A 24078-nucleotide genomic window follows, 5' to 3' on the forward strand; every position below is an offset into this window, starting at 1 on the left:
TGCGGAGTCTGCACGTTCTCCCCGTGTCTGCGTGGGTTTCCTCCGGGTTGTCTGGTTTCCTCCCACAGTCCTAAGATGTGCAGGTTAGGTGGATTGGCCATTCTAAATTGCCCCTTAGCGTCCAAAATGTTAGGTGGGGGTACAGGGATAGCTTGAGGGTGTGGGCCTAGTAAGGGTGCTCTTTTAGCGGGTCGGTACAGACTCGATGGGCCGAATTGTGCATTGTAACGATTCTATGATTCTATTGATGGTGGAGCGATTACAATCTGGGCTGCTCAAGAGACCAGGAATGGAGGGGGGAGATAGTTTGGATGGTTGTAGGTCTAGAGGAGAGTGTAGAGACTGGGAAGCAAACAACTATGGAGCGCTTTAAAAACAAAGACAAAAGTTGTAAATTGGGGGCATGACTTAACCAAGAGCAATGTAGGTCAGCGTACACAGGGCTGGTTTGTGAACAGGACTTAATACAATTTAGGACAGGGACAGCTGAGTTTCCTTATTAAACCACTGGTTCACAAAATGTGCATAATTTGTGAAAAGTTTTCCTCTGTTATTTTCCCATTGCCATTTCACGTCATATCACAGAAGTTTTCTGGATTGTAAGCCTGGCTTGAGTTTTACTGCTGCTATATACTATATCCTCCCATGGTGCAGATCTCAAACATATCGCATGAACTCACTAAGGAGGCGGACGGAGATAAAAACCCAAACTACTACTGGGATAGGATCTGTCCTCAGTAAATATATTCTATTTGCAAATGAAATATTTAACACCAGAGCTGAGAGAGGAGCGGCAAACTGCACTTTCAGCTCTGGGACTATGAATCCAGCCGAGAGTGATCGAAGAGAAGGTTTCTCTGTCCATTTGTTGTAAATGTACTATGTCGGGTGAATTTAGGCAGTCTCCACCCTGCTGATCGTGAGCATTCCCCCACAGCACAAATCTGCGCATAATTCATTTCTAAGTTAGCAGAATCATGTGGCATAGAAGGAGGGTACTGGGACCTTTGTGACACATGCGAGCAGTTTGAAAGAGCTATCCAATTATTCCCACTCTCCCTATTTGTTTTCCCCACAGCCATGTGAATGTTCTTGTTTCAAGTGTCCATCTCCTTTGAAAGCTGCCAGCGAATTTTGCTTCCCTCATCCTTTTCAGCCAGTGCTTTCCAGATCACGACAGCTGGCTCCATAAAGGACATGATATAACGGAAAAGAAAATTATTCCCGTTTTGGGCATGTTTAGCGGGGTGTTTCCAGGCACTTACAGCGGCAAGAATGACCCGGCTATTCAAAGGGACGCCCCATTTCCTAAGCTAACGAGCTCAGCTCCTTTGGCCCAGGAATCATCTGAATGAACCTATTCTGAACCACTTCCATTGCAATCATGCTGCTTCCTTAAGTAAAGACGAAAACTGCAAACAAAATTCCAGATACGATCTCACCAATACCCTGCAGAGCTGCAGCATGACCTTCCTACTTTTATACTCCAAGCCCTTGTGTTATGTATTTGGGAATCTTGCTGATTCTGCGTCACGTGAGGTGTAGCAATATCAGCAGAGTGTTTGCATGGGCTTTGGGCACGTCACCATCTTTGATTGTGCGAGCAGCACCTATTAATAAACCTCTTGTCATGTTTTACGAAAATCCAGAGTGTGGGCAGAGTTTTGCTTTGTGGCAACAAAGAAGTGTAAGAGGAGAAAAAACTGGCGATGAGGAGGGGATGCAGAAAAATCGGTGGAAAGAAGATGTCCGTCAACTAACTGTGTGACTGTATCGGGGACAACGGAAGATTCTCAGGACCGAATGTGCGCACACAAACAGACATTGGGCGAAACCCTGCTCTTGATGCTAAATATTGTTCTGCATCCGGGTTTACAGAACCCCAAAGTGTTTCCTGGAGTTCAATCGACCCACAACTTTTAATAGATTGTGGTGTGGGAAGCACACGGCGTACTCTCCAGGTGTGATACAGCAATTATGGACAAATGGTTTTTAAAACAAAACAATGTTAATTCTATGAAGTCAAGTTAACCTTTTAAAAACAAACATTGAATATCTTAACACCTATTACTTCAAAGATAACCCCAAAAGACTACAACACTAAATAATCCTTCAAACTGTTCCTTTAAACATCCAAAAGACTGCAAACCTTCAGAAATAATAACACATTAGGTTACATTCAATATATTTATACACTTTGGATTGCAAACATCAACAGACCAGCTCTGTGTTTTTTCCTGCAACTCACAGCAAAACACACAGACACTCCCCGCTGCCTTCTCAAACTGAAACTCAAAAAAGCAGAAGTGAGCTCAGCTCCCCCCACCCTCTGACATCACTTCAGTAATATGATCAGCTCCATTTCGTAAAGGTACATTGCTTGAACATCCATTTCTTAAAGGTACTCTCACATGACAATATGTAACGACGTTTTCGACATCATCTGTGAGTAAGAAGACCATCAGTTGGGGGAGGCATGCTGGCCTTGAAGTGAATGGGGTCTGGGCTGCAGGGGCCACGCACATGACAAATCTACATGGTCTGCGGCAAACGGGGATTTTGAAGTCTTCCGCATCTGCACGGGCCACTACATGGGAGAAAAGTCGAAATACTCAGGCAAAAAGGGAAAGTATTCCTAGTTGCTTGTTCAAAGGACTGTTTGTGCCAGACTTCCCAATACAGTTGGAAAAACGGACTGGAAAAACAGGCGCCATGGACACGTTTGATGAGGATTATGAAACGTAGAATTCTTATGAAGAAAGATTCCAAAATTTTTAATAGGTAGTCAGACACCGGAGAACCTAAAGGTCGCAACATCTCACAGCTCAGTTGGCCGTAAAACGTTTGTGCTGTGACAGAATCTTGTTCACCCAGCAAAACCAGGAGCCAAGCCCTTCAGTGAGTTAATGTAAATTTCTCTCCTAAACGGTTACTGATTACAGAAAGGTTCTGATCCCATCACAGTAGTCAAGAAGAAGCTGAAACTATTTTATAGTTTATAGCGTCTTTTAGAAGATTTGCTAGATATTGTGAATTTGGTACAACACTTGATGATACTCTTCGAGACAGGCTGGTTTGTGGGTTACACAGTGAAGCAATTCAGGGGAATCTGGTTACTGTAAGTGATTTATCTATGAACTCTGCTGTGGAAGTTGCCACATCTATGGGGCTCACAATGAGAGAGGTTTTGCAGATAGAATCTGGAAAAAAGATCCACAAAATGGATACCTCAAGGAACAAGGCTGAAACCATGTCACCATTATACACAGGTTTGACACTCAGCGGAGAAATACTGGATTGTACCAAATACATTCACGGTGGCCCAGTGGTTAGCACTGGTGCATCGCAGCGCCAGGGACCCGGGGTCGATTTTGGCCTTGGGGGACGACGTGGAGTTTGCACATTCTCCATATGTCTGCATGGGTTTCCTCTGGATGCTTTGGTTTCCTCCCACAGTCTAAAGATGTGCAGGTTAGGTGGACTCTTCATGCTAAATTGCCCCATAGGGTTGTGGGTTTGCAGGAATAGAGCAGGGGACTGGGCCTGGGTATGGTGGTCTTTCGAAGGATTGGTGCAGACTCGATGGGCTGAATGGCCTCCTCCTGCACTGTAGGGATTCTCTGATTCTCTGAAGAATGGTGATAAGAAGGGCCATATTACCAAAGCGCATTGAGCTCAGAAAATCTCTCCTGCACCAAGAAAGTGTAAGACGAACACAAGTAAACAAACTAGTCATGTCTACAAATTAATGGATGAAGCTCAAGTTCACTCAGATGACAGTGAAATTGAGCTTCTGCAAGAGTTAAGTTGGGTGCTTTGTCAATGCAGGGAGATCAAAAATGTTTTGGGGCATATCCAAAACTTGAAGGTCATGAAATTAAAATGGAAGTGGATACGGATGTAGTGGATACAATTTTAAAGGCAGATGCTTCAGCGTTTGAGGATACATTGTCTCATATATTATTATCAAAAGCTGAAGGATCTAAGAAGCGTTTAAAACCATCAGTGTGATCCAGAAGTGGTCATGCCATGAAAAGGATGCGTTATGGTGAAAATCAAAGCAAATGGGCAGATGCTGAAGTTGCCTCTTCACATTCCCCATGGAAACCTTCCTGCTCTATTTGGCAGAGCATGGCTGGATAAGATTAGGTTTAACTGAGAAACAATCAGTCAATTAGTGGATTCAAAGAGCAACTTGCAAAAACTGCTGAAGAAGCACGAGAAGGTGTTTGAAGATTCATTAGGCTCTGTAACTAGAACTACACTTAAAAATCAAGCCAGACAGTACACCCAAATGTCTCAATGCTAGAACCATACCATACACCATCAAGCCTAAAGGTAAAGAAGAACTAGATAGATTGGTAAGGATAGGAGTCATTGAGTCTGTTGCTACAGGTGATTGGGTGCCACCAATCGTTCCTGTATTTAAACAGGATGAGATGGCTCAGTGAGAATTTGTGGAGATTTTTAAATGACGATTAACCCAGTTTAGTGGGTTAACCCAGTTCAGTAAATTATTATTTACTGCAATTGATTGGAGATCTGGGGCGAAATTCTCCCCCAACGGCGGGATGCCCGCCGACTGGCGCCAAAGCCGGCGCAAATCAGACGGGCATCGCGCCGGCAAAAAGGTGCGAAGTCTCCGCATCTTTGGCGGCCTAGCCCCAACATTGAGGGGCTAGGCCGACGCCGGAGGGATTTCCGCCCCGCCAGCTGGCGGAAATGGCGTTTGTTGCCCCGCCAGCTGGCGCGCAAATGCGGCGCATGCGCGGGAGCGTCAGCGGCCGCTGTCAGTTTCCCAGCGCATGCGCGGGAGCGTCAGCGGCCGCTGTCAGTTTCCCGCGCATGCGCAGTGGGGAGAGTCACTTCCGCCTCCGCCATGGTGGAGGCCGTGGCGGAGGCGGAAGGGAAAGAGTGCCCCCACGGAACAGGCCCGCCCGCGGATCGGTGGGCCCCGATCGCGGGCTAGGCCACCGTGGGGGCACCCCCCGGGGTCAGATCGCCCCGCGCCCCCCCCCAGGACCCCGGAGCCCGCCTACGCCGCCTGGTCCCGCCGGTAAATACCAGGTTTGATTTACGCCGGCGGGACAGGCAATTCCTGGGCGGGACTTCGGCCCATCCGGGCCGGAGAATCCAGCGGGGGGTCCCGCCAACTGGCGCGGCCGGATTCCCGCCCCCGCCCAATCTCCGGGAGCGGAGACTTCGGCGGGGGCGGGATTCACGGCGGCCAACGGCCATTCTCCAACCCGGCGGGGGGTCGGAGAATGACGCCCCTGTTTACTGGACTTTCTGGAGGACCGTAATTCAGGAAAATTGATCTTTCACAGGCGTATCTGTAGATGAATATAAGTGCTGAATCACATCCATTACTTACCATCATGGTGCACAAAGGTCTGTTTCATTACAGAAGACATCCTTTTGGAATAACATCTGCATATGCACTTTTTCAAAGATCCATGGATCAAATTATATGTGGATTGAATGGAGCGCAATGAATGCAGTGCAATGTTATTTAGATGACAAACCCATCAACGGCTTGAGTGAACAGGAACACTGGGAGAATTTGGAAGCATCCCTGAAGCGGTTACAGAGTCACAACCTGGAGATTAAGAAGGAAGAGTGTGACTTTTTCAAGTCATCCATAAATGACCTTGGTCATATCATCGACAAAGATCCAGAGAAAATGCCAGCAATCTTAGAAGCACCACATCCTCAAAATGCAACACAATTAAGGTTGTTTTTAGGATTGATCAATTATTCTGATAAATTTGTGCTGAATTTGGCAACACAATTGAAGTCTTCGGAAGCATCAAACAGACATTGCACTGGTCAGAAGAATGTGAACATGCATACAATGAAGTGAAAGAATCTTTGCTGAAGTCAGAGCTGTTAGTTTATTAAAATCCTAAAACTAAGTTGCGATTAGCTTTGATGCCTCACCCTATTGGGTTGGTGCAGTTGTTTCGCATATTATGCCTTCAGGAAAGGAACGACCAACAACATTTACTTCATGCACTCTTACTAGCAAATTACGCTCAGCTAGAAAAAGACACTTTTAGCATCATTTTCCATGTAAGAAGGTTCCACAAATACTTTTATGGGTGTCATTTCATGCTTCTGATCGATGATCGTCCCTTGACTACAATCTTTGGGCTGTATAAACGTATACCTCCGATGGCAGCTGGTAAATTTCAAAGATGGTCATTGATATTGTTGGCACACACTTACGTTATCCAGTATCGCAGGTCCGAGGATGCTGGAAATGCTGGTGCTTTACTATGATAACCGTTCCAAGTCAAGCATGACTCAGAAGAAAGATTTGTCAATATTTTGTATTTCTCGCTTGTGGACAGTGTCCAGTGACTTCATCTCAAGCTCAAAGATATACAAGAACCAATCCAGTGTTGGGGAAGGTGACGAACGCGATCAGACGTTCGTGGGAAAAATAGAGGCTTCAAGCCCTACATTACACGAAGACTTAAGCTGTCAGTGCGGAATGGAGTTCTATTGTGGACAATCCGTGTGATTGTTCCTCCGTGTTTGCGTAGTCGAGACCTTGACCAATTGTATTAGGGGCATCCTGGTGTGGTAAGAATGAAGGAATTGGAATTCAGTTATTTTCATGGTCAGGAGTAGACGCTCAATTTGAAGAGAAAGTTGGGCAATGCCAATTTTGTGCAAAACTAAGGAAGACTCCACCATTACAAACATTACATCCGTGGGAATGGCCACCTGAGCCATGGCAGAGAATTCACATCGGTTATGCTGGTCCACTGGAGATGGTTCTTGGTTCTTGGTGATTGTGGATATGCACTCAAAATAGCCAGAAGTCACGATAATGAAGTTAACGCTGACTGAGCAGGCCATTGACAAATTAGACGAAATAGTTGCAAAATTTGGAACATCAGAGTAGATTGTCAGTTGTATTGGCATGCAGTTTACATCAGGAGAGTTTGAGTACGACTTGAAATGGAATGGCATACACCACAGCACGGTAGCACAGAGGTTCGCATTGTGGCTTCACAGTGCCAGGGTTCCAGGTTCGATTCCCGGCTTGGGTCACTGTCTGTGCAGAATCTGCACATTCCCCCTGTGTCTGCCGGGGTTTCCCCCAGGTGATCCAGTTGCCTCCCACAAGTCCCGAAAGACGTGCTGTTAGGTGAAGTGGACATTCTGAATTCTCCCTCAGTGTACCCGAACAGGCGCTGGAATGTGGCGACGAGGGGATTTTGACTAACCTCATTGCAGTGTTAATGTAAGTCTACTTGTGACAATAAAGATTCTTATTATTATTATTACATCAGCTCCATATCATCCAGCAATGAATGAATTGTCTGAATGTTTCCTGCAATCATTATTACATTTTATCAAACATCAAAGGACCAGGGAACATTATCTGGAAGAGTAAATACATTTCTGGTATCTTACATGCTACCATGCAAAGTTCACCAGCAATGCTGTTGTTTACGTGAAAACTACAAACACAGTTTGATTTGTTCACTCCACCTGATATTTCAGAGATCATCAAATGGCAGCAACAAACACAAATTGCTCAGAGAGAGAAAATCCCTCAATGATGTGTATTTGAACAGGGAGAGAGAGTGATCCTGGGGATGACAAGTCCAATATCATACTCCGTACAGACAGGCAATGAAAGAGTTTGACAACGTCAGGCTGATCATTTGCTCACTGCGTGAAGTGCGTTTACAGAAACTTCTCAAAGGTTCTACCTTTAGAAGATCTAGAGAGCTATACTTTGGAACGGAGACCAGAGACAGTGACGAGTTCAGATTCTGTTTTTGAGGACTTTTCAAAGCCTATAGTGACAGATACTGAGATAACTACTCAAGAAGAACCATCTACAGAAAGGATTGAGGACACTTCTGAGGTCGCAAGTGGCTGAGTTCAAGAACACAAATTCTATCAAAAAGGAACAGACGTCCATCAAGGAGGCTGTTTTCTCGAATTGTATATATGTACAGAAATAACATATCAGGGGATTTGTTGTCTAAATGTTAATTGATGTCATTGCACTAATGAAGCAAAGAGGGAAGGGGTGTTATCTATCTAGGAATAAAAATATTTTTTTTCCCTTTTTATAAATTTCGAATACCCAATTTATTATTTCCAATTAAGGGGCAATTTAGCGTGGCCAATTCACCTACCCTGCACATCTTTGGGTTGTGGGGGCGAAACCCACGCAAACCCGGGCAAAATGTGCAAACTCCACACGGACAGTGATCCAGAATCGAACCTGGGACCTCGGCGCCGTGAGGCAGTAGGGCTATCCCACTGCGCCACCGTGCTGCCCTTGGGAATACATTTTATCTGGTTCTACATCACGTGATGTGTACTGACGTCTGCAAAATAATTGCACCGGCTTTGAGCAAACCAACATCTCAATTTTCTGAGCAACACGCTGAACAAACCTCTCATTGTGTTTTACAAGAATTCAGAAAGTGGCAACCTCCATACCTTTTCTCTTTATGGCAACAAAAAAAATAACACCTTGCAGTAAAGGGCAGCATCTGTATGCCTTTCTAATTACTTGCTATACAATTATTATAATACATCTCAGACTGTATAACAAGCGATGGTGAATGAACACATTCATGTCATCTGTAATAATTGGACTAAAACGTACCAGTTTTACAGCTGAAAAATGGATGTGGCACCAGCAAATTTCTTGGCCTATACATGAGTTGTGTTTTTAAATACCTGACGAGGTAATTCTGATGGGAGTTGCCTTTGCTACGATCCGAATGTCAAACCGAGTCAGCAGTTAATTTAGATTTATAACCATGCATCATCTTTGCTTTATTCATTTATGGGATGAGGGCGTGGCTGGCTCGGCCAGCATTTATTGTCCATCCCTAGATGCCTTCAGAAGGTGGTGGTATGCTTCTTGAACCACTAGAGCTCATGTGGTGTAGGTGGACCCACAGTGCTGTTAGGGAGGGAGTTTCAGCACTTTGACCCAGTGATAATGAAGGAGCAACAATATATTTCTAACTCAAGATAGTGAGTGGCTCAGAGGGGATGCTCCAGTTGGTGATGTTCCCATGTGCCTGCTGCTCTTGTCCTTCTAGACGGTAGCTGTCATGGGTTTGGAAGGTGCTGCCTAAGGAACCTTGGTGAGTTCCTGCAGTGGACTGTCTGGAGGGTACGCACGGCTGCCAAGTGCGTCGGTATTGGAGGGAGTGAATGTTTGTGGATGGGGTGCAAATCAAGCAGGCTGCTCTATCCTGGATGGTGTCAAGCTTCTTGAGGGTTTCTGGGAGCTGTGCTCACCCAGAAGAGTTTTCTATCACATGCCTAACATACACCTTGTCGATGATGGGCAGGCTTCGAAGTATTATGAAGCCATAGTATTTATATGGCTAGTTCAGCTCAACTTAAGGTCAAGGTTAATACCCGGGATGTCAATAATGGGCACCAACAACGTTTCATTGCGTCATAGATGTTTACAGCATGGAAACAGGCCCTTCGGCCCAGCTTATCTATGCTGCCATGTTTCTATCACTAAGCTAGCCCCACTTGCCTGCATCCCTCTATACCCACCCTGCCCGTGTAACGATCTAACTGCTTTTTAAAAGACAAATTCGTACCCAGTTCTGGGATTTTCCAGTTCTGCCGGGCAATTGACTCTTGGTGACTATTTTTGACTGCTGACGGGACAGGAAAATTCCACCGATAGTAATTTTTGCGACATTGGTAGCAGCAGTCTCAATTATTTATGAGCACCTTTTGTAATGCCTTCAGCGAAGGAATCAACAGAGAGAGGGAAATCATGAATGAGGAAAACGTAAGTGTGGAACAAAAAAAGGAAGGAGCTGTCATGTAACGCAGTGCATGAAATTTGTAGCTGCAGTGTGATTATTTTTATCTGCATGTAGAAGATCAGCAGTGATGGCAGATGGCATTGAGCACAGGCAAAGCATGGCTGAATACAGTGCTTCGCAATTCTGCTCCACTCTGTGATACCATGCCTGCCTGTGATTTTTCTGTCTATGTGTATTAGTCAATATATTTAGCCCCCCTCTCCCCCAGTATGATCTTTCAGTATGCACAATAACATAGTGGTCGCACTGGTGCGTCACAGCGCCAGGGTCCCAGGTTCGATTCCCAGCTTGGGCCACTGTCTGTGCGGAGTCTGCACATCCTCTCCGTGTCTGCGTGGGTTTCCTCCGGGTGCTCCGGTTTCCTCCCACAAGTACCGAAAGACGTGGGGCTGGATTCTCCGATTCTGGGGCTATGTCTCCACGCCTGCGTGGGAACGGTAAAAACACTGGTGCAAAACGGCCACCGATTTCCTGTTTTGCTGGGGGCTAGCATGCCGGCAGTGCAGCGCACCCGGCTCCAGTTGCGATATGCCCCGGAGAATTTCCAGGTCTGTGGCCGCGTATGCGCACGGTGGCGGCCTGCAGCGGCCGCGCCATGCTGCATGGTGGACGCAATCCGCGGACACGGCCCGCGGACCCAGCCCGCGAAATAGTGCCCTCCATTTGGCTGGCTCGTGCGCCCTGGACCACCCCCCCACAGTGCCCCCAGCCTCGAATAATGTTCCCTCTGCCTGCGTATCGGCCCTCCCCCGACTTAGTCCGCAGCCACCATCCTGAGTTCCCGACGGATGAGACCATGAGAGATCCACGCCGTCGGGAATTCAGCCGGTCGGAGATGGAGCAACTGGGGAGCGGACCTCAGGCAATGTCCTGAGGCCGTCGATATCTGACACGGCATACTCTCCGAGAACACCGCTTTGGAGGGAGCAGAGCAGCGTGAAATCAGCACCGCCCCCGATTTGGTCGTTCGACGAACGTAATTTCAGCGTCGGCAACCCGAGAATCAAGCCCGTGATGTTAGGTAATTTGGACATTCGGAATTATCCCTCCGTGTATCCGAACAGGCGGCGGAATGTGGCAACTAGGGCATTTTCACAGTAACTTCATTGCATTGTTAATGTGAGCCTCCTTGTGACAATAAAGATGATTATTATACAGGTAGCAGAGACTGTGGCCAAAATCGTCTGTTCCCTTCTGCCTTGGGAATCGTCATGGGCGGGATGGTGAATTCGACGAGCAAGCAAAAAGTTGGAAGGCCTTGGACGGGATCAAAACATCCCGCCCAGCATTATCACTCACTCGTACTGAGCTTCTCCAGCTAATGGAAAAGGAACAAGCACACAAGATCTCCGGTGATCATCAATTTCAAAACATTTTTGGCGACCACTTCGATCTTGGTTATTTTAAAACCACAATCAAATGTAGAAACAGCTTTTGTTTTTAAATTTAGAGTACCCAATTCATTTTTTCCAATTAAGGGTTAATTTAGCATGGCCAATCCACCTCCACTGCACACCTTTGAGCTGTGGGGGTGAAACCCATGCAAACATGGGGAGAATGTGCAAACTCCACACGGACAGTGACCCAGAGCCGGGACTGAACCGGGGACCACTGCGCCATCGTGCTGCCCGAGAAATGGCTTTTTGATAACACAGAGATGTGGCTGATCTGTGCCATAACTTCATCTACATGCCTGGGTTCTGTGCAGAAGTGGATTTACTACGAAACACACCGTGCCTCAGTGCAGGGCCCAGAACGATGAGGGCCTCGTCCTGAAACGTTCAGTTGGTTTGAGCGATATTTGAAAAGAGCGATGAAGCTGCGCACCCAATCACAGGCTGCTTGACAGACTCACTCGTTTGAAGTTTGGGCGGGGGGGATCGGGGGAAGGGCGGGTGCTCACATACATTAAGGGTAGCACAGATCCCACAAACTGTAAATCTACCTCTGGATCTGTGACCCTTTAATACCCTTCAACTCACAGTATGTTACCACTCTCAGTTTTGAAAGATTTACGCAGCACGGTGGCACAGTGGTTAGCACTGCTGCCTCACAGCACCAGGGATCCGGGTTCCGTTCCGGCCTTGGGTGACTCTCTGTGTGGAGTTTGCACGTTCTCCCCGTGTCTGCGTGGGTTCCCTCCCGGGTGCTCCGGTTTCCTCTCGCATTCGAAAGATTTGCAAGTTTGTGTGGATTGGCCATGCTAAATTGCCCCTTAGCGTGGGGTTGCAGGAATTGGGAAGAGGGAATTGGGCTGAGGTCGGGTAGTCTTTCAGAGGGTCTCTGCAGACTCGATGGGCCAAATGGCCTCCTTTTGCACGGTAGGGATTTTATGATGCCACGTGTTGACCTCTGGCCTTAACAGCTTGTGAGGCGGGGGGGATTTTAAGATTTGTGTGACTCTTTGAGCGAAGAGGTGCCCAACCTAGGTCTCACACTCTCTTATTTTGCACTCCTCCACCAGAGGATGTCATTCCTCTCACTCTACCTGATCAACTCCTTCAATCACCTCAAACATCGCATTTAGATCACCCTCGAATTTTCTACATTGCAGGAAATGGGAGCCTCGCCAGTGCCTCCTGCCTTTGCAATTTGACCATTTCACAACCTAGTATCATTCCGATGAGGAGAAACCCGGCAAGGCTGGTAACTGCAATCGGAGAATCACGTCTGCTCATGATTCCCAAAGTGAATGGATTTCGACGGTGAGGCCCCTGCTCCAGTATGTGTGCCATCCATGTGACCTGAAAAGATTGCGGCCACAGAACCTTTTGCAAAATGTGGTCAAAATTCCCGACTGTGTTCACAGCAGCTGGTGAAGCCTTTTTTTTTGGATGCCGCCATTGATCTATCAGAACAAAGTCACACAATAAAAGCAATGGTCTGAGGCGGACACAGAATAAATTCCTCTTTGATTATGGGCATCAGCTATTACTGCCACAACACGGCAAAAAAAAGGATCTTAATGTCAACGGAAACACTGATGAAGCTTCTGGGAAAATTAGTCATGGGCAATAATTTTTTGATGAATAAATTATTTTCCTGTGAGCAAGGACTGAAGGGCAGCACGGTAGCACAAGTGATTAGCACTGTGGCTTCACAGCGCCAGGGTCCCAGGTTCGATTCCCCGTTGGGTCACTGTCTGTGCGGAGTTTGCACGTTCTCCCCGTGTCCGCGTGGGTTTCCTCCGGGTGCTCCGGTTTCCTCCCACAGTCCAAAGACGTGCAGGTTAGGTGGATTGGCCATGATAAATTACCCGTAGTGTCCATAACGGTTGGGAGGGGTTATTGGGTTGCGGGGATAAGGTGGAAGTGAGGGATTAATGTGGGTCGGTGCAGACTCGATGGGCCGAATGGCCTCCTTCTGCACTGTATGTTCTATGTAATTCTATGTAATTCTATGTTAGTTACTTCCTCCCTAATTTCTTACCAAACCCTGATGTTAAAGCAAGAGGCTGATTAGAATTTGACCCGAGGATTACTCCAGTTGCTTGAGATAAGCGGATACGTGAGGTGATTCGTGACATAGTGTCAAAATGCAAGTGACGTGAGAGTGCTGATGTTATATTTAGGATTTAATTGGAGTTTAATTGATTTGTTTACCCATGCACATTCTGAAGTTTGCCTTTCATTACAGCATGGTAGCATGGTGGTTAGCACAATTGCTTCATAGCTCCAGGGTCCCAGGTTTGATTCCCGGCTTGGGTCACTGTCTGTGAGGAGTCTGCACGTTCTCCCTGTGTGTGCGTGGGTTTCCTTCGGGTGCTCCGATTTCCTCCCACAGTCCAAAGATGTGCAGGTTACATGGATTGGCCGTGCTAAATTGCCCTTGGTATCCAAAATTGTCCTTAGTGTTGGGTGGGGTTACTGGGTGTGGGCTTGGGTAGGGTGCTCTTTCCAAGAGCCGGTGTAGACTTGATGGGCCGAATGGCCTCCTTCTGCACTGTAAATTCTATGATATTGTGAGTCCTCGTTGGAGGCAACGGGTATTGTCAAATCGTTTTTCTTTTTATCAGGCTGTTTCCAGCACGTGGATTTATTATAATACCACCGGCTTCCATGGATCTGCACAGGCTTTTAACAGCATACTTTGCTTTTGCTTGCAAACTTTCCGCTTCTGCCTTTTAAAAATACATGAACAATTCCTATTTGCGTCTTAATGCCCCAGTTCAAAATGTCTTTGTGAAGCAAATATTGAGAAAAGCACAAAATGCCAGTTCATGTGCAAATATCTCGAAAGTTAATGCATGAGTGAGTGTCTTTTATCACTGTTGATGACTTCATTTAAACAAAGCACAGTACCATAAACTGAGCTGGTACCTTCAGCAGTGCCAATTTTACATACTTCAACCAAATGTCTACCCTTTTTCTAGAGTAGGAAAGTACAGCTCTTCAAGCTTATCATGGTAAGGATGTTGAACTTGGTAACATTCTCAGGGTCATTTTAAGATTCTTTTTCAGGGCCTCTATATTTCCCGCCTTGTGAGGGGGCCACATTTGTGAACAATATTTTAGATGATGTCCAACGTCTCATAAATCTATTCCATTTATTTACATTTGAGCCAGAATTTGCCGGCAATTTGCTGGCGGCAGGATTTGCTTGGTCTTCCGGCAGCACACCCCCACCCATGGGCTTCCTGGCGGCGTAGGGTGGCTTCAATGGGAATCCCCATTGACAGCAGCGGGAGCAGAGAATCCCGCTGTCAGCGAAAGGCGCGGCGCCTCCCACTGCCGAGAAACACGTGGCAAGGAGGCCGGAGAATCCCGGCCTGGATTGTTGTCACAATGTATTCAGGTATTCCATTATCATAGAATTTACAATGCAGAAGGAGGCCATTTGGCCCATCGACCCAAGGTCAACACCTCCACCCTATCCCCATAACCCAGTAACCCCACCCAACACTAAGGGCAATTTTGGACACTAAGGGCAATTTATCATGCCCAATCCACCTAACCTGCACATCTTTGGACTGTGGGAGGAAACCGGAGCACCCGGAGGAAACCCACGCACACACGGGGAGGATGTGCAGACTCCGCACAGACAGTGACCCAAGCCGGAATCGAACCTGGGACCCTGGAGCTGTGAAGCAATTGTGCTATCCACAATGCTACCATGCTTTGATGTGGACTCGCAAGACTGATCAAGAGCTGGAGAATCATGCACTGAACACCTTTTTGTTGGTCAACAGACTTCAGTTCAGAGTTATGTGTGGTATGTATATACATGCCTCATATGAGCCTCATAGATGTGCACACTGTATTTATCTACATTAAGTGTAATCTATCAGACTCAGGCCCATTCCACATTACATTTGGATTATAGTCATTTTTCTGATCCCAAGTTCAATCACCAGCACAATATTTGTGTCATCCAAGAACTTGTAACTAGTCCCATCAATGCCTTCATCACAATCATCAATAAAGATTGTGAAGCACAAAATTCAAAACAGACTCTACAAGTAGCCAGTCTCTGTGCAGAGTCACTACTATTAGTTACAACCCTTTGTTTACAAGAATATAATCTTAATCTGCATCCAGCTAAAGATGCAACCTCTAGTCGATTTTACGTGGTTGTGTGGCACTTTGTCAAAAGCTTTTTTTTTTAGTTCAGAGTACCCAATTCATTTTTTCCAATTAAGGGGCAATTTAGCGTGGCCAATCCACCTAGCCTGCACATCTTTTGGGTTGTGGGAGCAAAACCCATGCAAACACGGGGAGAATGTGTAAACTGCACACGGACAGTGACCCAGAGCCAGGATCGAACATAGAACATAGAACATAGAACATAGAAAATACAGCACAGAACAGGCCCTTCGGCCCACGATGTTGTGCCGAACCTTTGTCCTAGATTAATCATAGATTATCATTGAATTTACAGTGCAGAAGGAGGCCATTCGGCCCTTTGAGTCTGCACCGGCTCTTGGAAAGAGCACCCTACCCAAACTCAACACCTTCACCCAACACCAAGGGCAATTTGGACATTAAGGGCAATTTATCATTGGCCAATTCACCTAACCTGCACATCTTTGGATTGTGGGAGGAAACCGGAGCACCCGGAGGAAACCCACGCAGACACGGGGAGGACGTGCAGACTCCGCACAGTCAGTGACCCAAGCCGGAATCGAACCTGGGACCCTGGAGCTGTGAAGCAATTGTGCTATCCACAATGCTACCGTCCTGCCCTTGAGAACAAATAAATCTACACTATAATCATTTAACCGTAATCCATGTACCTATCCAATAGCTGCTTGAAGGTCCCTAATGTTTCCGACTCAACTACTTCCACAGGCAGTGCATTCCATGCCCCCACTACTCTCTGGGTAAAGAACCTACCTCTGATATCCCTCCTATATCTTCCACCTTTCACCTTAAATTTATGTCCCCTTGTAATGGTTTGTTCCACCCGGGGAAAAAGTCTCTGACTGTCTACTCTATCTATTCCCCTGATCATCTTATAAACCTCTATCAAGTCGCCCCTCATCCTTCTCCGTTCTAATGAGAAAAGGCCTAGCACCCTTAACCTTTCCTCGTAAGACCTACTCTCCATTCCAGGCAACATCCTGGTAAATCTTCTTTGCACCTTTTCCAAAGCTTCCACATCCTTCCTAAAATGAGGCGACCAGAACTGTACACAGTACTCCAAATGTGGCCTTACCAAAGTTTTGTACAGCTGCATCATCACCTCACGGCTCTTAAATTCAATCCCTCTGTTAATGAACGCGAGCACACCATAGGCCTTCTTCACAGCTCTATCCACTTGAGTGGCAACTTTCAAAGATGTATGAACATAGACCCCAAGATCTCTCTGCTCCTCCACATTGCCAAGAACTCTACCGTTAACCCTGTATTCCGCATTCATATTTGTCCTTCCAAAATGGACAACCTCACACTTTTCAGGGTTAAACTCCATCTGCCACTTCTCAGCCCAGCTCTGCATCCTATCTATGTCTCTTTGCAGCCGACAACAGCCCTCCTTACTATCCACAACTCCACCAATCTTCGTATCATCTGCAAATTTACTGACCCACCCTTCAACTCCCTCATCCAAGTCATTAATGAAAATCACAACCTGGGACCTCAGCGCCGTGAGGCAGCAGAGATAACCACTGCGCCACCGAGCTGCCCGTCAAAAGCTTTTTGACAACAGAAAAATATGATGTTCACCAGGTTAGCTCCGTCCACCAACTTTGTAACTTGCTCAAGAATATTTGACTATTTTGGTGAGTCATGGCCTTTGTATCCACCGGCAGTTGCCAATCTCGAACAATCGCTTCACAGCCCTGTTGGTCCTCCAGGTTATCAATAATAATGCTCCTCTATAACAAAAGTCAAGTGAACAGAACAATAGGGTTAATTTCCAGGTTGGGAACTTGGAAGTGCTGTGACGGGAAGTCACACGATATCTTCCTCGAGGCGACCAATAAAGAAGGCGGATCTGGTAGCCTGGCCCAATTAGAAATGTTAGGAACACAGAGTGTAGTGAGGGAGGAACTGAAGGAAATCAGTATTTGTAAGGAAATGGTGTTGGGGAGATTGATTGGATTGAAGCCGATAAACTCCAGAGCCTGATAATCTACATCCCTGAAGGAATGTATTTAAGGAAGTGACCTTAGATATAATGGACACATTGGTGATTATCTTTCAAGATGCTATAGAATTTGGAAAAGTTCCTACAGATTTGAGGATAGCTAATGTAACCCCAATATTTAAATAATATAATAATAATCGCTTATTGTCACAAGTAGGCTTCAATGAAGTTACTGTGAAAGCCCCTAGTCGCCACATTCCGGCGCTGTTCAGGGGGGCCGGTACAGGAATTGAACACGTGCTGATGTCCTTGTTCTGCATTACAAGCCAGCTGTTTAACCCACTGTGCTAAACCAGCCCCTGGGAGGGAGGTAGCGCAGTGATAAGACAGGGAATTATAGATCAGTTAGCCTGATGTGGGTAGTGGGGAAAATGCTAGAGTCCATTGTAAGAAATTTAATAGAGCACTTGGAAAACAATGGCAGTATTGGATCGAGTCACCATGGATTTATAAAAGGGAAACCATGAGTTCTTTGAGGATTTAACGCGCAGAGTTAATGAGGGGGAAACCAGTGGATGTAACTTATTTGGACTTTGAAAAGGCTTTCGACAAGGTCCCACATAAGAGATTAGTGTGTGAAATGAAAGCGCATGGGATTAGGGGTAGTGTATTGAAATGGATAGAAAACTGGTCGGCAGACAGGGAACACAGAGTAGGGATAAACAGGTATTTTTCCAAATGGCAGGCAGTGACCAGTGGGGCACCACAGAGGTCAGTGCTTAAACCCCAGCTATTCACAATGTACATTAATGATTTAGATGAGGGAACTGAATGTCATATCTCCAAATTTACAAGTGACACAAAGCTGATTGGGAGGCTGAGCTGTGAGGAGGATGCAGAGATGCTTCACTGTGATTTGGACAAGTTGAGCAAGTGGACAGATGCATGAAAGATGAAGTATAATGTGGGTAAATGTGAGGTTATCCACTTAGGTAGCAAAAACAGCAAGGCAGATTATTATCTTCAATGGCTATAGATTGAGAGAGGGGAATGTGCAACGAGAACTGGGTGTCTTGTATGTTGACCGTCATAGTGAGAGGATTCAGGAGCAGGGATGTTTTGTTGCAGTTATACAGGGCTTTGGCAAGACCACAGCTGGAATATTGGGTGCAGTTTTGGTCTCCTTAACTGAGGAAGGGTGTTCTTGCTATGGAGGGAATGCAGCAAAGATTTACCAGGCTGATTCCTGGGATGGAGGGACTGATGTTTGAGGAGAGGTTGAGTCAGTTAGGATTATATTTTTTGGAGTTCAAAAGAATGAGAGGGAGGATTGTGAACCCAACCATTCTGGGACCCGGATAACATCTCACAGAAATATAGAAACGTAGAAAATAGGAACAGAAGTCGGCCATTCAGCGCTTCGAGCCAGCTGCCTCATTCAGTATGATCATGGCTGATCATCCAATTCAGTATCCTGTTCTCGATTTATCCCAATATCCTTTGGTCCCTTTAGCTCCAAGAGCTATAATAACTCAATCTTGAAAATATACAATATTTTGGCCTCAACTGCTTTCTGTGGTAGAGCTGACAACTCTCTGGGTGAAGACATTTCTCCTCCACTCAGCCTTCAATGGTTTACCCCGTATCATTAGACTGCGACCCCTGGTCCTGGACGTCCCTGCCATCAGGAACATCCTTCCTGCATCTACCCTGTCTAGTCCTATTCAAATTTTATCGGTGCCGTGGATCAGGATGTGGGCTGCCGGTGCAGTGTGCAACATCTGCCATCAACATTGTGGGTCTTAGATGGGATTGTTGATCACCTTGGCTTTTAGATTCGGCGGGAAGCAATATTGTAAGCAAACGCCACCTGTTATTGAAAATAATACTGACGCTGTACAATGCAGAGCTCAAGGCTCTACATAGAACTATGCTCTGTTGTCTTGTGATCTTACGTCACTGATCTATAAACTATGGGTCGGATTCTCCGGCCTGCTGCACCCTTTTTCTGGTGCAGCGATCCCCCGCTGGCAGCGGGATTCCTTCGTCCCGGCAGCCGGCCAATGGGATTCCCCATTGTGGGCACCCCCACGCAGTCAGGAAATCTGCGGATTGAATGCACTGCTGGCGAAAAGGAGAATCCCGCTGACGGAGAATCCAGCCCTATCTATGAACATATTTAACTTTAACCCTTTTTACTACATCTGCTCCCACCAAGTCTCTGACTCCTATAAATATTATTCTACATCTCACCCCAAAGGTTCTGTCTTCATCTCTGGTTTCTTCCGACATAAGGTCCGAAGTGGGGATGATTGTTATTGATTGAATAGTGTTCAGCACCATTCACAAATCCTGAAGCAGTCCATGTCTATATGCAGCAGGTCAAAGCAGCAATCACATCAGTGCTATTGCAATGCTGATTTCTATGGGGCTGACGCTGTTCCCATCATGAAAGAACTGTTTCAACCCACTTCTCACTGGGACTAGGCTCAGTGCAGTGAATGCTGCTACTGTGGGTTTCTGCTCAACCTGCATTAAGGACACGGAGTAAACGGAGAATATGAGTGGATGCAAACAATCACTTTGAGTTGGCTCTCCTGCCTCATGAGCATCGCAGTGTCCTGAATTTCATGGATGTTTCTGTGGTGGTTGTGAAGTAGAAACACATTCATGTGTTAGTCTTCAAATGGAACGCTTCAAAGTGTTTGCTGAGTGTCGTGATATTCAGATATCAATATACATGATCAATGTATGTAAATGTAGTACAGTCATTTCAACACTAGATGGCTCACAGTCAGATACTACAAGAACTGGTTTCCCGCCTTTTCTAAGTCAGATGATTCAGATGATGATATGATGATGTGGGGGCGGAATTCTCCGGTATCGGCGTGATGTCCGCCGACCGGCGTCAAAAACGGCGCAAATCAGTCGGGCATCGCGCCGCCCCAAAGGTGCGGAGGATTCCGCACCTTTGGGGGCCCAGCCCTAACCTTGAGGGGCTAGGCCCGCGCCGGACTGATTTCCGCCCCGCCAGCTGGCGGAAAAGGCCTTTGGTGCCCTGCCAGCTGGCGCGGAAATGACATTGCTGGGTGGCGCATGCGCGGGAGCGCTAGCGGCCGCTCATGGCATCCCCGTGCATGCGCTGTGGAGGGAGTCTCTTCCGCCTCCGCCATGGTGGAGACTGTGGCGAAGGCGGAAGGAAAAGAGTGCCCCCACGGCACAGGCCCGCCCGCGGATCGGTGGGCCCCGATCGCGGGCCAGGCCACCGTGGGGGCACCCCCCGGGGCCAGATCGCCCCGCGCCTCCCCCAGGACCCCGGAGCCCGCCCGCACTGCCTTGTCCCGCCGGTAAGAAAGGTGGTTTAATCCACACCGGCGGGACAGGCATCCTAGCAGCGGGACTTTGGCCCATCCGGGCCGGGGAATCACGGGGGGGACCCGGCAACCGGCGTGGCACGATTCCCGATCCCGCCGAATCTCCGGTGCCGGAGAATTCGGCAACCGGCGGGGGTGGGATTCACGCCAGCCCCCGGCGATTCTCCGACTCAGCGGGGGGTCGGAGAATCTCGCCCGTGATTCAGAACAGTGAACAAGCAAAACATAGAATAGCTAGAGTGAGAGAAGTTAGAACTAGTTTGTTATAATAGTGTAGTTATATAGTTATCTGTATTGTACTTTAATTCTTTATTGTTAGTTTAGTATTGAGTAAAAGGACTCACAGTTTATTATTTTATTACTCATTGAAGAGTTCATCTTTCAACAAGGAGAGTATTGGCCATTTTATCATCCTGGTGGATTCAAGAATAATATATATATTTTAGGTAAGTCATTATTTAAAATATAACATTGAGAAGCAGAAAAATGTGGCATTTTTAAATGATGGAAGAGTGGAGATGAAACAGGATGCAACCCCAGCATTCAAACTGTGGGAACAGCTATGACATGCCAGCCTGAATAGCCTGCAACACATCGAATCAGCAATGCCCAGGCAATTGACTCAATGGCGCCTTTAAAATGCCAGTCAAAATTGATGAAGAGATGATTTTTTTTCCCTCTTCTATTTCCGTTATTCAGAGTCCAATGTTGTCACTCCTGTGTGAGTTCTATATGATGAAATTTCTCAATCACCTGGAATTTAAAATTGAAGGTCAACCATGTGGGCGACAGACAGCTGGAATAATGTGGTGACAACTCATGTGCAGGGGAGGCAGTGGCGTAGTGGTATTGTCACTGGATCCAGAGATCCAGGGTAATGCTCCGTGTACACGGGTTCAAATGCCACCGTGGTACTTGGTGAAATTTGAATTCAGTAAAAACAAATCTGGAATTAAAAGTCCAAAAAATGTTCATGGAAATGATTGTCGATTGTTGCAAAAACCCATCTCGTTCACTGATCCCCCTTGGGGAAGGAAATCTGTCATCTTTACCTGGTCTGGCCTACATACGACTCCAGACCCACAGCAATGTGGTTGACACTTAAATGCGCTCAGGGATGGCCAATAAATGCTGCCCCAGCCAGCGACGCCCACATCCCATGAACAAATTTTTAACAACATACCGGAGTGATCTTCTATCAGTGCCGTGGTGGACCAGAGAAATGCAACTTATATTAGATACTTAGCTATCCAAAGGCGTTTTTCAAGGTACGATGGTTATGTTTACACTTATGGTTAAGCTGAAGAGTCACGGAGTTTGGGAAGTTAGACGGCATTTTGCTGGATTGAAATTGGGACATTTTAAATCTCCATTTATAAGGATGGTTCTAGCTGGAAAGGGGTTAACAATGACGCAGGACCCTGGCATGCAGAAGGCATGGAAGGGATTTAGATAAAGTAGTCCCTGCCATTTTTCCATGCAATACTGGAGTTGTCTAAATTGGACTCCCGGAAACGGTTCCTTCCGCGAAAACCACTCCGCCGAGTCCACGGATGGGTTTTGACTCCTCCCGCCAACCACCCACCAAGCCCCCCATTGAGAAAATTTAAATAGATTTGCACCAGGAACTGCAGAGTTAAAGTCCTGAGACTCGGGGTAGTGGTTACTCCCACTATTCTAGTGGAGCCGGGAGGAGTCCTCATTGGGATAGGTTCCACAAAAATGTTGGCACTTCCTTTTCCAACCTCTTTCCCATGCCTAGTGAATCTTAATAAGCAGAATGCCCACAGGCAGATTTACAAAGAAGCACACCATGCCTAGCCACAGGGCCCTGACCAATGTGGGGGAACCGCGCGCTGGCTAGTACACTGGGCATCCAATCAGAGCCTGATTACTCTTCATTTGCTTCTGGGCCCAACAGAGACAAATGAGCCTATCAGCATGCAATGCAGAGCAAAATCAGACTCTGATTGGTGAGTCGGAAAGAGCAGGCAAATGGTGCTCCAAACCGTACCAACGGTTAATCTGAGAGTCGCCAGCAGGTTTGCGGCTCGACCCAGGGCAGGCCAGCAACAGCTAGGCCTTAGCCATGAGGAGATGTTGAGTGAGGCAGGAGGCTGCCTGGAAGACCCGAGTTGAGCGAGATGAGTGAGATGAGAATGACAGAGTGTGAGGAGTGGTGGAGGTTTAGACTGGGAGAGGATGTGCGGGGGGGGGGGGGGGGTGGATGAGGGGGGAGAGTGTTTTGGTGTGGGAGGAGGGCAGCAGGTAAGGGGGTTAGCCAGCATTGCAGGCTCGCAGGGAGTGAGAATGTGGGAGGAACGGATGACATTTTGGAGGAAGGGAGAATTTGTGATGGAGTCGGGGGTCCACGAGGAGGGTGTGCTTGTGAGGTACAGTCGGGAGGGGAGTGAGGATTAGCGAGGCCCCACAAACTGTAAATCCACCTCTGGGAATGTCTCTTCTGCTCACTCTGTCCAGGGCCCTGAGCCACAGACACCATCGTAACGGGGCTGGACTTGGAGAGTACTTCAGGACTCAAAGCAGATGTAGAGAGGGGAGGGACTTCACGGGATTGGTAAAGTGAAGGTAAGCCTCCACGCTTCAGCAGCCTCCACGCTCCAGTTTGGGCAAACACCAGCATTTGAGTTTGACAACATCCAAACAGAAGTCGGCGAGGGGGTCGGCAAGAAAAGGAAGGACTGGGAAATCTGGCACGCCCTACTGGGCCAATAATTGCTGCTGTCCAGAACAACGGCAATCGTTGGGCGAGTAGTGTCTCCATAAGGATGGACTGCATGTCTGATTGGCTGCTATGGACACTGGATCCAGGATGACAGACTACTTGGTTAATGAGCCCGTGGAGCACGGGCCCCAATGATTAACGACATCTGCAACTTCCTTTCCCAGACCTTGCTGCCAGCCACACGTTCTTTATGTCATGGGTGCGCCTTTGTGTCTCACCCTTTACTGGCTGGTAAGCCAGCCTATTTTCCTATGATCCAGCTCATTCCATCAGGCACAGAAAGTCTTGCGCTTACGGATAATCAGTTCATTGGCATCATGAACATTTTCATTAAATCAATCTTGATGTTTCCTGACAGAGAATCTAAGTGCCTCTTTGCAAACATTGATGATATTAGCCTAAAGTATATCCAAAGCTTGTGGACACTCTTCCTCTGTACTTGCTTGAAGTTTGAAAGCGTTTCCCTGAGGCATTGTTGGAGTCGACCTCCTTTGACTGGATCCTTCAGAGCTTCAATGTTGATCTTTCCCGGACACCTGGGGCGAAATTCTCCGTTATCGGCGGAAAGTCCGCCAATCGGCGCAAAAAA

The sequence above is a fragment of the Scyliorhinus torazame genome, chromosome 9 (assembly GCF_047496885.1).
Source record: "Scyliorhinus torazame isolate Kashiwa2021f chromosome 9, sScyTor2.1, whole genome shotgun sequence".
Classification (NCBI taxonomy): Eukaryota; Metazoa; Chordata; class Chondrichthyes; order Carcharhiniformes; family Scyliorhinidae; genus Scyliorhinus; species Scyliorhinus torazame.